We start from the raw sequence: 15,324 nt of genomic DNA on the forward strand, positions 1-15,324 counted from the left end.
CACCGCAGGAAGGCATAATTAAGAGGGTTTCCTGGTGGTGGTGGTGGTGGTAGTGGTGGTGGTGGTTGTGGTTGTAGTTTGGTGATTGTGGTGTTGGTGATGGTGGTGGTTGTGGGGTAGGGTTAAGTTAGATTAAGTTAGGTTAAGTTAGGTTTGGTTTGGTTTGGTTTGGTTTGGTTAGGTTAGGTTAGGTTAGGCTAGGTATATTAGGTTTGGTTTGGTTAGGTTAGGGTAGGTTATGTTAGGATATGTTTGGTTAGGTTAGGTTAGGTTAGGTAGGTTAGGTTAGGTTAGGTTAGGTTAAGTTAGGTTAGTTTAGGTTTGGTTAGGTTTGGTTTGGTTTGGTTTGGTTTGGTTTGGTTAGGTTAGGTATATTAGGTCTGGTTAGATTAGGTTAGGTTAGGTTTGGTTAGGTTAGGATATGTTTGGTTAGGTTTGGTTTGGTTAGGTAGGTTAGGTTAGGTTAGGTTAAGTTAGACTGCACATGATTGGGTTAGGTTTTGTTAGGTTTTGTTAGGTAGTAGTGTGTGTGTGTGTGTGTGTGTGTGTGTGTGTGTGTGTCGCAAGGCCAGGTCTCTACAATACCAGACGTGAGTGGCATTAAACTGAAGCATTAAAAAGGAGACTATTTCCCTATTCTGATTTACCATAACAAAGGGAAAAGAATCTTACAAGGCGCCGGTTGTGTGTCTCTCTCTCTCTCTCTCTCTCTCTCTCTCTCTCTCTCTCTCTCTCTCTCTCTCTCTCTCTCTCTCTCTCTCTCTCTCTCTCTCTCTCTCTCTCTCTCTCTCTCTCTCTCTCTCTCTCTCTCTCTCTCTCTCTCTCTCTCTCTCTCTCTCTCTCTCTCTCTCTCTCCCCACTCTCTCTTTACATCTTATTATCACTCTCTCCTTTACTCTCTCCTTACCTCTCTCTCTTGATCAACATTCCATCTGTCTCTACCTCTTATTATCTCTTATTTCTCCCTCTATTTTTCCTTCCTTATTTCTTCCTTCCTGTGCGAAATGTCTGAAGCGATTTGCAGGTGTTTCAGCATTCCCCCTCTACCTCTTATTATCTCTCTTTCTCTCTATCTTTCTATCTCACTTCTCACTTCCTTCCTGTGTGAAACGGCTTAAGCGATTTGCAGGTGTTTCAGGATTCCCTCTCTACCTCTTATTTATCTGTATTTCTCTCTATCTTTCTATCCCACTTTTCCTTCCTTCCTTCCTGTACGAGACGTCTTAAAGGGATCTCTCAGTAGGCGTTTCAACATTACCGTCTACTTCTGATTACCTCAATTTCTCTATCTTTCTATCCCCACTTTTCCTTTCTTCCTGTACGAGACCTCTTAAAACGATCTCTCAGTAGGCGTTTCAACATTACCGTCTACTTCTGATTACCTCAATTTCTCTATCTTTCTATCCCACTTTTCCTTCCTTCCTATACGAGACGTCTTAAAGTAATCTCTCAGCAGGTGTTTGACGATCGAAGGTAAACTTATTTCAGGTAAACTTTTCATCTGATAATCATGATAAAGTGGAGGCGGAAGCGAAGGTGTTCCGGCGTGCCTTTGAGAGGTGGACATACTACACAGGTTAATTATCCGGAAAGGTGTGTGTGACTGTGTGTGTGCGTGTGTGTGTGCGCGATAGGCGGCTAAAAATATACAAGCTTGGCACGGATATAGGTGGACAGGTACTCTACATGGCACACCTGTGGAGGAAGTTAATTAAGGTGACGAACTTTTATTTTTTACCTTGAAATGATAAAATGGAGAAATATAAGAGAGAGAGAGAGAGAGAGAGAGAGAGAGAGAGAGAGAGAGAGAGAGAGAGAGCGTTATGAATGTGAGAGACAGGAAATGTGTCTATGGGAGAGTGAAAACAGAAAAAAAGGGAGAGAAAAATGTGGGAAAGGAGGAAGGAAGGAAGGAAGGAAGGGAATTTGAGAGGGAGGGAGGATGTAGGAATAAAGAAAAGAGGAAGTGGGAAATATGAGAGAGAGAGAGAGAGAGAGAGAGAGAGAGAGAGAAGATAATTAAATGATACTAGATTCTTTGTGTGTTGAGGTTGTGATTGTGTGATTTTGAGTGTTATGTTGCATTTTTTCTCTCTCTATCTTTCTATCTGTCTATATCTGTCTATATCTATCCGTCAATCAATCAGTTTATCTCTATCCATCTATCTATCATTATCTACTCTTTCTCTCCTCTATCTTTATTTACCTCGGAAGGGATTATTCCTCTCCTTTATATTCTTTCAATTATTTTTTCCAACTTTTTCCGCTTTCTAAATTTACGAAGAATGTTTTATTTCTCCTTCGGTTTCCTCAACGAAGCTGTTTTTTCTCTCTTCTATTTCCTCTCAGTCCGTTTCTTTCGATTTCTTTTTCATATTTTAGTTGAATGTTATCGTAAATCGTCCCTCATTATAACTCTTCCTCATGTCTTCATTCCACAATATTAATTTCTTGACGCACTCCCTCAAGAACAATTTTGCTTGGCTCGTTTCGGCAATGCGTGTCGTGGTCAGGGGCGTCGTGTCTCCATTGCGTCATCATTAGAGGGCTGGTGTAGGCTTGTCGTTGCTATATTTTATTCTCTCTGTTGTTTAATGTACGAAGATTATTTTTTTTACTTCTTTGTCTTGGTTAGTTTGTGAAGAGTGGTTGTTTTGTTTTGGTCTGTCCGGTTTGTGTTTCTTTTATTATTTTCTTTCTATTCGTTTTTTTTTCGTTTTTTTTCCGATTTTTTTTTCGCTGTCTGATTGCAAAGAACGTTTTTTTTTTTTTATTTCTTCAGTGACGTGGTGTTTGTGTTTCTCTTTTGTATTCGTTCAGTTCTTTTTTTCCGACTTTTTTCGCTTTATAAATTTACGAAGAACGGTTTGGTTGTCCTTTTGTTTCCTCAGTGATTTTTTCTTTCTTTTATGTTCTCTCAGTTCGTTTCTCTCTATTATTTCTAGAACTAGATTTAACGGGAATGGTTAACTTTATTTTTTTTTTTTTTTGGGGGGGGGGCCGTCAATGAGGTCTGTTTTTTATTTATTTACTTTTATAAAATTTCAATTCGTTCCTCTATTTTTCATATATAAATTTCCCGAGAAGCCTTTACTTGTCTTTTGCTTTCTCACTGAAGTCTTTTTTCTTTATCTTCTTATATAATTTAAATTCGTGAGGTTTTGGTAACTCAACTTGCGGAGAACGGTTTATTTGTATTACTTTGTTTTCTCACTGAAGCTATTTTATTCTTATTTTATTTATATGTTTCCTTTATAAACTTTCAATCCCTTTCTTCAGATTCTCGTTGTTCACTTGCTTTGGCGGGAATTGCTGTGTCTGCAGTGTTGCCGCACGAAGGCGTATTCTTGTTTATTTCCTCGTAAACCTTTCAGCTCGCATTTCTTTGTATCACTAACTGACACACGCACACACGCAAACACACCTTCCCCACTCCCCCACACACGCACCCCTCTCCTACACACACACACACACACACACACACACACACACACACACACACACACACACACACACACAGACACAGACACACTAGATAACTTGTTTCTTGTTACGTATTCTTGTTGTGTCCAGTCAAATATTTTCTTTAACTTCATTTACCGAGAATAGTTTTGTCTGTCTCGTTTCCGTATAATGAAGACGTTTCCTCGTTTATTTCTGCTAAGGCATTTTAAGTTCGCGTCGTAAAGTTTTTTTTTCCTCTTCTCAAACTAAACTTATCGAGAATTGTTTTGTCTTTCTTGTTTCCGGAATGTAGACGTTTTGTTGTTTATTTCCTTCTAAAACCTTTAAGTTTTATCTCAAAGCTTTTTTTCTTCCTTCATTAATTTTACCAAGCACTGTTTTGTCTCATCTTGTCTCTGTATTGTCGTTGTTTTCTTATTTCTTTCTTCCTAAAACATTGCAGTATTTACCCCAATGTTTTTTTTCTTCAGTAATTTTACCAAGAGTTGTTTTGTCTTATCTTGTTTTCGTAATGTAGTCGTTTTCTTGTTTTCTTCTTATTTATTCTTTCTAAAATCTTGTAAGTTCGTATCAATTTTCTTCCTCAATAATTTTACCAAGAATTGTTTTTGTCTTACCTGGTTTCTGTGATGTTGAGTTGAGTTTTTTTTTCGTATATTTTTCATTTTTTTCCATAACCTTTTAATTTTTTTTTTCAATCACTAACACACACACAGCTGTTTAATTTCCTCACTGCGTCTTAGTATATGTTTCTTGCAACATTATCACTAACACGGTTCAGTTGTAGTCTTAATTTTTCCGTCTAATCTCCATTCTTTTTTTTCCCCGCCCTTTTAATTCGTTTCTTTTTACTAATGACACTCTTGGCTTCTTATTTATTTCTGGCAACATTATTTTTATCACTAACGCGGTTCAGTTAAGTTGTTGTTTTTTTCTTATATTCTTCATTCTTTTTTTCCCCCTCTCTAATCTTTCAGTGTGTTTCTCCGTCACACGCGCGCACCACACACACACACACACACACACACACACACACGGCGACGCGCTCATCACTCCAGTCATTACAGTCGTCAATTGCATCATTACCATCTATGTTAACTTGCATCATATTCGTACCTACAGATCCCTTATAATGCCTTTCTTTCTTTCGTCAACACGCTATCACACACACACACACACACACACACACACACACACACACACACACACACACACACACACACACACACTCACCTCACATCTCACATCATCATCTTCATTAGTTTCTTTATATTCCTCAAATGGATCTTTTATATCTTCCTTTTTAATTATCTTTCAGTCCGTTTCTTCGTCTCACTAAAACATAATTATATAAATTATTTTCTTTATATACCTCAAGTGGATCTCTTAATGTCTCCCTTTAAACAGTTTTCTATATTTATTACTCTCATTATAGACTTCAAGTGCATCTTCTATACGTCTTCCTTTGTACATCCTTCAGTTCGCTTCTTCGCCTCCCTAACACATTATCCTATTCAATACTTTCATTATATACCTCAAGTGCATCTCCTCACGACCTCCTTTTAACATCTTTCTTTATTCATTACTTTCTCTATAAACCTCAAGTGCATCTTATATACGTCTTCCTTTGTACATCCTTCAGTTCGTTTCTTCGCCTCACAAACACATCCTATTCAGTACTTTCATTATATACCTCAAGTGCATCTCTTCACGACCTCCTTTTAACATCTTTCTATATTCATTACTTTCTCTATAAACCTCAAGTGCATCTTATATACGTCTTCCTTTGTACATCCTTCAGTTCGTTTCTTCGCCTCACAAACACATCCTATTCAGTACTTTCATTATATACCTCAAGTGCATCTCTTCACGTCCTCCTTTTAACATCTTTCTATATTCATTACTTTCTTTATAAGCCTCAAGTGCATCTTTCATGTCTTCCTTTAAGCACCCTTCAGCTCGTTTCTCTGCATCACTAACACGTAACAACACCCCATGGCGGTTTATTTACCCACGCACGCCATTATGTTTATTTATCCCTGATGCAAAGTCTCTGGACAGGACATGAACGCCAATTTACTTTCCATCCATCACTCCTGACTTCGTGCCTTTCTCTCTCCCTCCCTCCCTCTCCCTCTCTCCTTATTCCGCGCTCTCCCTCTCCCTCCAGCATCACTGTCTTTCTTTCCTCTATCTCTTATTTCCACTGCCTTGTCTCCATTACCAAAAAAAGATTGCTAGGTACTCTTTTCTCCTCTCTCAGCCTCACCTTTCTTTCCTCTATTTCTTATTTCCACTGCCTTGTCTCCATTACTAAAAATAATTCTACTCCTTTCTTCTCTTTCAAGTCTCACAGCGTCCTACCTGTCTCTTCATGTCCATTTAATTATCTCTTTTGACATTAGAATAGTTTGGGAATACGTGAAAACAGCGTATGATGTGGATGTTAAATAAACTTTCCTATGTCTTTTTCCACTTTTTAATACATCAATACCTCAAAGATTTCCACTTAGTCCTTTCACTTTTCTGTCTCGTCCACTTCCTTCTTCAGTTAATAGCGGTAAGGACTTCCACTCCATCTCCTCTTTTTATTGTTTCTTCTTTCCATTACCATATAAATTTCCACTCCATCCTTTCTTTTAACCCTCACAGCATCATTCCTGTCCCTCGCTGACTTCTTGAAACTCGCATAAACAACAAAAACAGCTGGAAAATAGTGGAAAAACGAAGGTTATGTTTTTGAGCTGAACCTCCCTCCACCACTCTGCTGTCCACCTTCCTTCTTCCGTAAACATCCTTTCTCCCAGCCCTCGCATTAGTCTTTTTGTCCGTCGCTGGCTAATTGATATTCACGCGAACACCAAAAACAGCTGGAAAATCGTGGAAAAGCGGATATCGTTGCTTAGGGCTGAGTCTTATATTATTCCTTCCTTCCTTCATGATCACAAAGAATCCTGGACTGTCCTTCCTTTCCGAACCTCACAGCATCCTTCTTATCCCTCGCTGTCTCCTTCATCCTCTCGGGAACATCAAACCAACTCGGAAAATCGTGGAAAAAGCGAAGGATGAGGATGAGAAATGAGCCTCAAACACCAAGCTTTTTCCTATTGAGATATCCTCCATAACACGAAGAATCCTGATCTGTCCCTCTCCAAACCTTGCAGCATCCTTCGCATCCCTCGCTGTCTCCTTCATCCTCACGGGAACATCAAAACACCTCGGAAAATCGTGGAAAAAGCGAAGGATGAGGATGAGATGTGAACCTCGAACACCAAACCTTTTCCCCCTGATATTCCTCCGTAGTCACGAGGAATCCTACGCTGCCCTTCCTGCCAGGCCTCGCACGATCCTTCCTGGGCCTCGCTGTCTCCTTCATCTTCGCGCTGACACCAAAACACCTCGGAAAATCGTGAATAAAGTGAAGGATGTGGGTGAAAAATGAGGTCCAGTCGACTCCGGAGTTGCGAGTGGCGGGAGGCGCACGTCGGGCCGAGCTGATTGGCTGGGCGGCGGCGCGGGCATCGGGCACCCCGCGCGGACCAGCCACTACCACGCAGCCTCAGTTGTACCCCGACGCTCGAGGTGGACGTACGTGCGTGCTTGTTGGCTGTGTCTCCCGTGGCACGTCCAGGTTATCCCAAGGGCGTGAAGGAACTCAGGAATCAGGTGAACCGGGATTTTGCTTCCTTGTCTATCGCCCAAATAAGATCCCTTCGTCTGCCTCCCTCGCCACGTCCCCGTGCCCGAGCTAACTGGTGCCAGAGTGCCATAAACACGGTGCCACAGTGCCAAGCGGAGTGCCACGCGAGAGGAGGAACAGGAAGATAAAGAGGAAAGCAGGAGGAAGGAAGTTACAGTGTGAGCAATATACTGGAGATAATTTTTTTGCATCTCAAGTGAAGGATTATTTTTTTTTTCCCTTGGCGTGATGAGTTAGCGTGACAGTTTTTGGAAGGCGTGAAAAAGTGGAGTGTTTGAGTTACTTTAAGACGCTACTCCACCACCACTACCACCACAACTACCCCTATTACCACTACTACTACTACTACTACGACTACCATTACGATTTGAACGACCACGAAGAGACCAAGGGAAAAATACCACCACCATCACCACCATCACCTCTAGTCACTGTATGTCAAGGTATGTATGTGTACTCGTGTGTGTGTGTGTGTGTGTGTGTGTGTGTGTGTGTGTGTGTGTGTGTGTTTTGTATTACCTGTGAGATTGTACTTAAATGCCTGTGCGTGTGAATGTGTGCGTGCGTGTATGTGCATGCGTGTGAGTGCGTGTGTGCGTGTGTGCGTGTGCGTGTGTGCGTGTGTACCTTCCCCATATTTACTAAACTCCCTCTATTATTTTTTTTCCCGTCCCATAAATACACTTTGAAATATTTCCTCCTCGCATTAGAGAGAGAGAGAGAGAGAGAGAGAGAGAGAGAGAGAGAGAGAGAGAGAGAGAGTAAAAAAGCAAGATATAATAACGGTGTTGGTAATAAGTAGAGAGAGAGAGTTAATTACCCACAAGATGGCTCTGAGGTATCCCATTCTCTTTACGGAGGAGGAGGAGGAGGAGGAGGGAGAAGAGGAGGAGGAGGAGGAGGTGTCGGGGGTCCTGGTGGTTCTTGTCTTGATGTTGAGTAAAATAGGATAGGAGAGAGAAGGAGAGGATAAGGAAGGAGGAGAAAGGAGAAAAAAAACAACAGGAAGAGGAGAGAGGAAATCACAGAGAAAGAAGAAGAGGAGGAGAAATAAAACACAGAGGAGGAGGAGGAGGAGGAGGAGGTGTCGGCGGTCCTGGTGGTTCTTGTCTTGATGTTGAGTAAAATAGGATAGGAGAGAGGAGAAGAGGATAAGGAAGGAGGAGAAAGGAGGAAAAAACATAGGAAGAGAAGGAGAGAGGAAATCACAGAGAAAGAAGAGGGGGGTAAATAAAACACAGGAGGAGGAGGAGGAGGAGGAGAAACGGAGAACGAAGATAGAGAACAGATATAGAAGGAGACGGAAGAAAACTCTGTAATAAAATGGAGGAGAAATCAATGAACCGAAGATAGAAACGGAGAAGAGAAGAAAGAGGGAGGAGAATAAGAAAAGGATGAGAGACGGAGAATGAAAGGAAACAATATAACCAGGAAGGAATCATAGAACTAGAGAAGAAGACGGAGAAGCAAAGCGAATATGGAAGAGGAGGAGAAGAGGAAGAGGAGAAGGAGTCAAGAAGAGGAAGAAGAGGAGGAGGAGGAGGAGCGGCGGGTAATTTCTGTGGAGGATTTTCGACAGAATTACGATGTAGACGCAAAATTTAGAGTCAGTGTAAATAATACTCAGAGCTCATCCCATGCACGAAGAGAGAGAGAGAGAGAGAGAGAGAGAGAGGTGGTCTTTATACAGGGATAACTTGAGGTGAGGGGGTGTACTTTCCTCTCTCTCTCTCTCTCTCTCTCTCTCTCTCTCTCTCTCTCTCTCTCTCTTTCAGGTATGTTCAGTGTTTTGAGAAGAAATAAACAAGGTGTGAGGTGTGTTTTAGTTGTTGTTTTGTGGTTGTTGTTGTTGTTGTGATGGTTGTTGTTGTTGTGGTTGGGTGGTTGCCGTGTGTGTGTGTGTGTGTGTGTGTGTGTGTGTGTGTGTGTGTGGAGACCGTAGCTTTAAAGTGTGTATTACGTGACTTGTAGTAGGTAATAGTTGTAGTAATAATAGTAATAGTAGTAGTAGTAGTAGTAGTAGTAGTAGTAGTAGTAGTTGTAGCTGAGGAGTCAAATAATATACGAAAACAGAGAGGGTAAGAAACACACTAAAAAAAAAAGAAAGAAAATGGAAGTAACGAATACAAGAAAAGGAAGAAAAGTCATGCAATAAGTAAAGAACATACCGGAACACACAAACACAAAATTAATAAAGTAGAAAAGAAAAACAAAACAAAACAAAAAGAAAGTCATATAATAGTCATGAATGTGATAATAGTGATAGTTTGTACATTAGTAGTAGTAGTAGTAGTAGTAGTAGTAGTGGTGGTGGTGGTGGTGGTGGTTTACCTGGTCGTTAATCAAGCTCTTAGACAGGTAATTTGTGCTCTCGTTTCAAAACCAACGCTGCGAACCTCTCCTTGCTTACATAATGCTCAGCGCGACCTTACTTCCTACGGTACCCTCTCCCCCCTTCCTCTCTCTCTCTCTCTCTCTCTCTCTCTCTCTCTCTCTCTCTCTCTCTCTCTGTGTGTCGCTGTTTCCCTGTCTCATATTTTGCCAATCTCTCCCTTTCTCTTCCTTTCTCTTCTTCCTCTTGTTATTTTTTTCCCCTTCTGTCTCTTCCTCTCTGTCTTTTTGTCTGTTGCTGTCATTTGCCAATCTTCCCTTTCGCTTCCTTTCTCTTTCTCTTAACTTTCATTTCCTCTTTTCTCTGTCTATCTTTCTGTCTGTTGTTGTTGTCTTTCTCCCTCAGGTATTTATTTGGTAGTTTTCCCTTTCTCTTCCTCAACTTTCTTTTCTTCCTCTTTTCTGTCTGTCTGTCTTTCTGTCTGTTGCTGTCTTTCTCTCTCAGGTATTTGGTAGTCTTCCCTTTCTCCTCCTCAACTTTCTTTTCTTCCTCTTTTCTGTCTTTCTGTCTCTGTTTCTGTCTATTTCATGTATTGCTAATCTTCCCTTTCTCTTTCTCAACTTTCTTTTTTTCCTCTTTTCTGTCCGCCTGTCTTTCTGTCTGTCTGTCCATTCTTCTCTTTCTCATCCTCTCAACTTTCTATTTTCCTCTTCTTTCTCCTTCTCCTCCTCTCTTTGCGTAACTTCCCCTCGTCGACGCCGCCTCCACCTTCACCTCCGCCGCCGCCGCCTACCCCCTTGCGTGCGCGGCGGACGTTAAGAAGCGTACATTATCTCCGCTAAACGTTGCTTCACTTAGCGTTAGTGGCCTCGCTAAACGTTACGTACGGGCCAGCGGGGAACCGTAACGCATGTGTGTGTGACGCGGACGAGGGTAATCTGCGTCTTTCTCCTCTTGTGGGTTGGTTGCTAATTTTGTTTTTTTTTCTTTTCTATTTTTGCTTAACTTGCTTGCTTGGTATTAAAATTTCACTTCCAAAACCTTTCCTCTAATCTGCGTCTTTCTCCTGTTGTGGGTTGGTTGCTAATTTTATCTTCTTTTTTTTTCTTCTATTTTTGCTTAACTTGCTTGCTTGGTATTAAAATTTCACTTCCAAAACCTTTCCTCTAATCTGCGTCATTCTCTTCTTGCGGGTTGGTTGCTAATTTGATCTTTTTTTCTTTTCTATTTTTGCTTAACTTGCTTCCTTGGTATTAAAATTTCACTTCCAGAATCTTTCCTCTAATCTGCGTCATTCTCCTCTTGTGGGTTGGTTGCTAATGTTTTTTTTTTTAATTGTTTGCTTGCTTATTAACTTCATTTGCAAAAACTTCGTCTGTCTAATCTTCTACTTAACTTGCTATTAATTTCAATGGTAAACCTTCACTCTACATTTTTTTTTTCACTTTTGGTTGCTTTTTTTTTTTTTTTACAACAAAGGAGACAGCTTGCTAATACTTTCTTTATATATATACGTATAAACAAATTCACTGCCTTTTTTTCTCATAATTTTTTCTATTAATTATTTCTTGCTATTACTTTCACATGCAAAAACTTCCTCTATATGCGTGGTCTTGTATGTAACTTTCTCTAAAATTCACTGGTACAAACATCCTCCAATTATAATATTCCTACTGGTTGTTAATACTTTTTTTTTTCCTTATTCAACGGTAAATCTTCACTCAATATAGTTTTCTTTTCTCACTCCTGGTTGCTTTTTTTTTATTTGCTTGCTTGCTATTAATTTCACATGCAAAAACTCCCTCTCTATATATATGCGTGGTCTTCTATGTAACTTACTCTAAAATTCACTGATAAAAACTTCCTCCAATTATAATCTTCCTTCTGGTTGCTAATGCTTTTTTTTCTTGACTTTCATAAAAACTTCTGTCTTTTTTCTTCTGGTGGTTGGTAATTCTTTTTACTTAACTTACTCTTAACTTCATCGGTAAAACTGACTATATATTAACCTTTTTTCTCGTGCTAACTGCTAATAATTTTTACTTACTTGCTTTGAACTTCTCTACTAAAAACTTTCTCTTTATTTACGTATAAACAAATTCACTTCTTTTTTTCTCATAATTTTTTTTATTAATTATTTCTGGCCTCTGTTTTTGCATTTGCTATTACTGCTAAATATTCCATTGCTCTGAACTCCTCATAGTCAGAAATAACGACACACACACACACACACACACACACACACACACACACACACACACACACACACACACACACGCAGACAGATAAGGGCGTGTGTGTTCCATGTTCCCGGATGTGTGTGTGTGTGTGAGGGGAGGAGGAGGAGATGGTCAGTTCCCCTCCCCTCTATTTCCCTCTTCTTCTCCTCCCCTCTCCTCTCCTCCTCCCTCTCCCTGTTTCTATCTCTCTCCCTTTAATTATTGTCTTTCCTTGTGTCCTTCCTTTTCCTTCTTTATTTATAGTTTGCCCTTCATTTGTACTCTCCTTTTTACTACTACTACTACTACTACTACTACTACTACTACACTCGTTTTCATAGTCTTCGTTGCTTAATTCTTTTTCCTTATCTCCATTTTCTGTTCTGCTTTTTCATGTACTTCATTTCTACTGTCTTTCTTTAATTATTCTTCATTTAGTATTTTTCTTATTCATTTCCGTATTCATAGTTTCGTTTTCCCCTCTCTCTCTCTCTCTCTCTCTCTCTCTCTCTCTCTCTCTCTCTCTCTCTCTCTCTCTCTCTCTCTCTCTCTCTCTCTCTCCTCCATCTTATCTCTCTCCCTCCACAACCAACAGCTAGATAAGAATTAAAACATTCCATTGATCTCCGCTGCCCCGACCCTCTTCTTAATTATCAGGTGCGTCATGTGTGTGTGTGTGTGTGTGTGTGTGTGTGTGTGTGTGTGTGTGTGTGTGTGTGTGTGTGTAGGGTGCCAACAGAGCGCCTGGCACCTTTTACTGGCTCTGCACAATAACATGGGTTGGTTTTGTGTGTGTGTGTGTGTGTGTGTGTGTGTGTTGCTATAGACGGCATGTGGACAGTGTTCGATGCTAAATGTTTGTGGGTGTGTCTCTCTCTCTCTCTCTCTCTCTCTCTCTCTCTCTCTCTCTCTCTCTCTCACACACACACACACACACACACACAGCGAACATAGCGAAACAACGTAAATGGATTTTAAGTGTATCGTGTAGCGAGTAACTTGGCGTATAACGAAGTAATACCGTAGAAGCGTATAGCGAAGTAGCGTTTTATAGCGAATCGCGTAACAATTGCGTAAAGCGTAAAAGGGAGAATAGGCGTAACATGGCCACTTGGCAGGACTGGTGGCGGCGGGCGGTCTCCACACACACACACACACACACACACACACACAGGCTCTCTCTCTCTCTCTCTCTCTCTCTCTCTCTCTCTCTCTCTCTCTCTCTCTCTCTCTTATCTCTTATCTTTACGGGTCTGTGGCGCACCTGAACCTAGCGAGATCTGGCGAGCCGCGAGGAGAAGGAGGAGGAGGAAGTGGGAGAAGGAGAGGAAGAGGAAGAGGAAGAGGATTAGGAGAAGGAGGAAGAACAGAAAGGAGGAAAAAGATGAAGTACAGGAATGAGGAAGAGGAAGAACAGAAAGGAGGAGGAGGAGGAGGAAGAGGAACTGAAAGGAGGAGGAGGAAGAGGAAGAAGAGAAGAAAAGAATGGAAAATGTGCGATGGAGAAAGGGAATGGTTTGATAGGTCCGGAGAGATATGTAGCAGAGGAGGAGGAGGAAGAGGAAGAGAAATGGGAAGAGGAAGAGGAGGAGGAAGAGAAGAAAAAATGGAAGAGGTGCCATAGAGAAGGGAATGGTTTGATAAGGTAGGAGAGATATGTAGCAGCGGAGGAGGAGGAGGAAGAGGAAGAGAAATGGGAAGAGGAAGAGGAGGAGGAAGAGAAGAAAAAATGGAAGATGTGCCATAGGGAAGGGAAAGGTTTGATAAGGTAGGAGAGATATGCGGTAGAGGAAGAGGAAGAGAAATGGGAAGAGGAAGAGGAGGAGGAAGAGAAGAAGAAATGGAAGAGGTGCCATAAGTCAGGGAATGGTTTGATAAGGTAGGAGAGATATGCGGTAGAGGAGGAGGAAGAAGAGGAGGAGGACGACGACGACGAAGAGAGAGGAGGAGGAGGAGAAGAAGGTAGGAGGTAATAGTTCGTTTCGGAGAGATAAAGAGAGCGGATGATTTGACAGAACCTTCATTTAATTCCACATAGTTCACATCCAATTACTTTTTCTTAGCTTATCTCTTGGCGCCTTACAATTACTAACAAAAGAAACTCATATGTTGGATGTCAAATGTATGCATACGTGGCCACTAACCCGCGAAAGTGGTTCGTAGAAAGCTCCTATAGAACAAGACTGGCTGACTGATATTGCTGGAACTGATATTAAGGGAAGGGCCGAGGAAGGGAGAGCTTGTAATATGGGCGTAAGTAAAGAGCAATGAAGAAAACCCTCAGATTATGTAAAGGGAAAAATATGTAAGTCAGCGAGTGTAGTAAGTTTAAATTATCGAAGACTGGCTGACTGATATTGCTGGAACTGATATTAAGGGAAGGGCGGAGGAAGGGAGAGCTTGTAATATGGGTGTAAGTAAAGAGCAATGAAGAAAACCCTCAGATTATGTAAAGGGAAAAATATGTAAGTCAGCGAGTGTGGTAAGTTTAAATTATCGGAGACTGGCTGACTGATATTGCTGGAACTGATATTAAGGGAAGGGCCGAGGAAGGGAGAGCTTGTAATATGGGTGTAAGTAAAGAGCTATGAAAAAAACCCTGAGATTATGTAAAGGGAAAAATTTGTAAGTCAGCGAGTGTGGTAAGTTTAAATTAACGAAGACTGGCTGACTGATATTGCTGGAACTGATCTTAAGGGAAGGAAGGAAGGGAGAGCCTGTAAGTAAAGAGCTATGAAAAAAAAACACCTTCAGATTATAAAAAGGGAAAAATATGGAAGTCAATGAATGTGGCAAGTTTAAATTATCGGAGACTGGCTAACTGATATTGCTGGAACTGATCTTAAGGGAAGGGCCGAGGAAGGAAGGAAGGGAGAGCTTGCACTATACTCCATCCATGCCTATGTTCTCAACCTTTTCACGGCTCACAAACCCACATTTCCTAAGGCTTTCGTAGAGGTTGTGGGCTATTCCATGGATAGTTTTACAAGCCCAGTGATAGTTTGACAAGGCTTCTGCACCATGTATATGAAAAAACAGTTATTAGAACGCAAATGACAAGGCTTCTGCACCATGTATATTAAAAAACAGTTATTAGAACGCAAATGACAAGGCTTCTGCACCATGTATATGAAAAAACAGTTATTAGAACGCAAATGACAAGGCTTCTGCACCATGTATATGAAAAAACAGTTATTAGAACGTAAATGACAAGGCTTCTGAACCATGTATATGAAAAAACAGTTATTAGAACGCAAATAATCTCCTTTGTGACCTTTGGAAGTGTATGTTGTAAGAGATGAAAGCGTTTGAGGATACGAGGCTACTAAGCTCCTCCCCCTTCTCCAATACTTGTACACCATTGGTCGGTCCATAAGCAAGCCACGCCCATTTTCCAACTCAAGCTGCGTGTGATTGGTGGACGCTTGGAGGGTGTGGGACAGCGTTGCCAAATTATCGTATTCATCGCGTTGCATTTTCTTAGTTTCTGACCGATAACTCTAGCAAAAAGAATGAAACCGTCAATATTTAAGTTTTAACGATAACTTTAATTTTGTATCGTTATTTGTGTGGTTATGACAGTTTTGAAGCCTATAAATGATAAATGC

The 15,324-nt window shown here is 40.9% G+C and overlaps 1 protein-coding gene across 4 annotated transcripts in view; it reads left to right on the plus strand.

The window, feature by feature from the left end:
• LOC127006741 (fibroblast growth factor receptor 4-like) overlaps positions 1-15,324 on the plus strand; it is a 123,100-nt gene that overhangs the window by 34,276 nt on the left and 73,500 nt on the right. The window contains exon 1 of one of the 4 annotated variants that reach the window (XM_050877023.1): positions 6,982-7,608. The exons of 1 other annotated variant lie outside the window; for it this stretch is intronic. The gene's annotated coding sequence lies outside the window, so the exon portion shown is untranslated. Of the gene's footprint in view, positions 1-6,981; positions 7,609-15,324 lie in introns of those variants that run through there. 2 more of the 4 variants (XM_050877021.1, XM_050877024.1) reach the window with 2 other exon arrangements.

This window comes from Eriocheir sinensis, chromosome 33 (assembly GCF_024679095.1).
Source record: "Eriocheir sinensis breed Jianghai 21 chromosome 33, ASM2467909v1, whole genome shotgun sequence".
Taxonomy (NCBI): Eukaryota; Metazoa; Arthropoda; class Malacostraca; order Decapoda; family Varunidae; genus Eriocheir; species Eriocheir sinensis.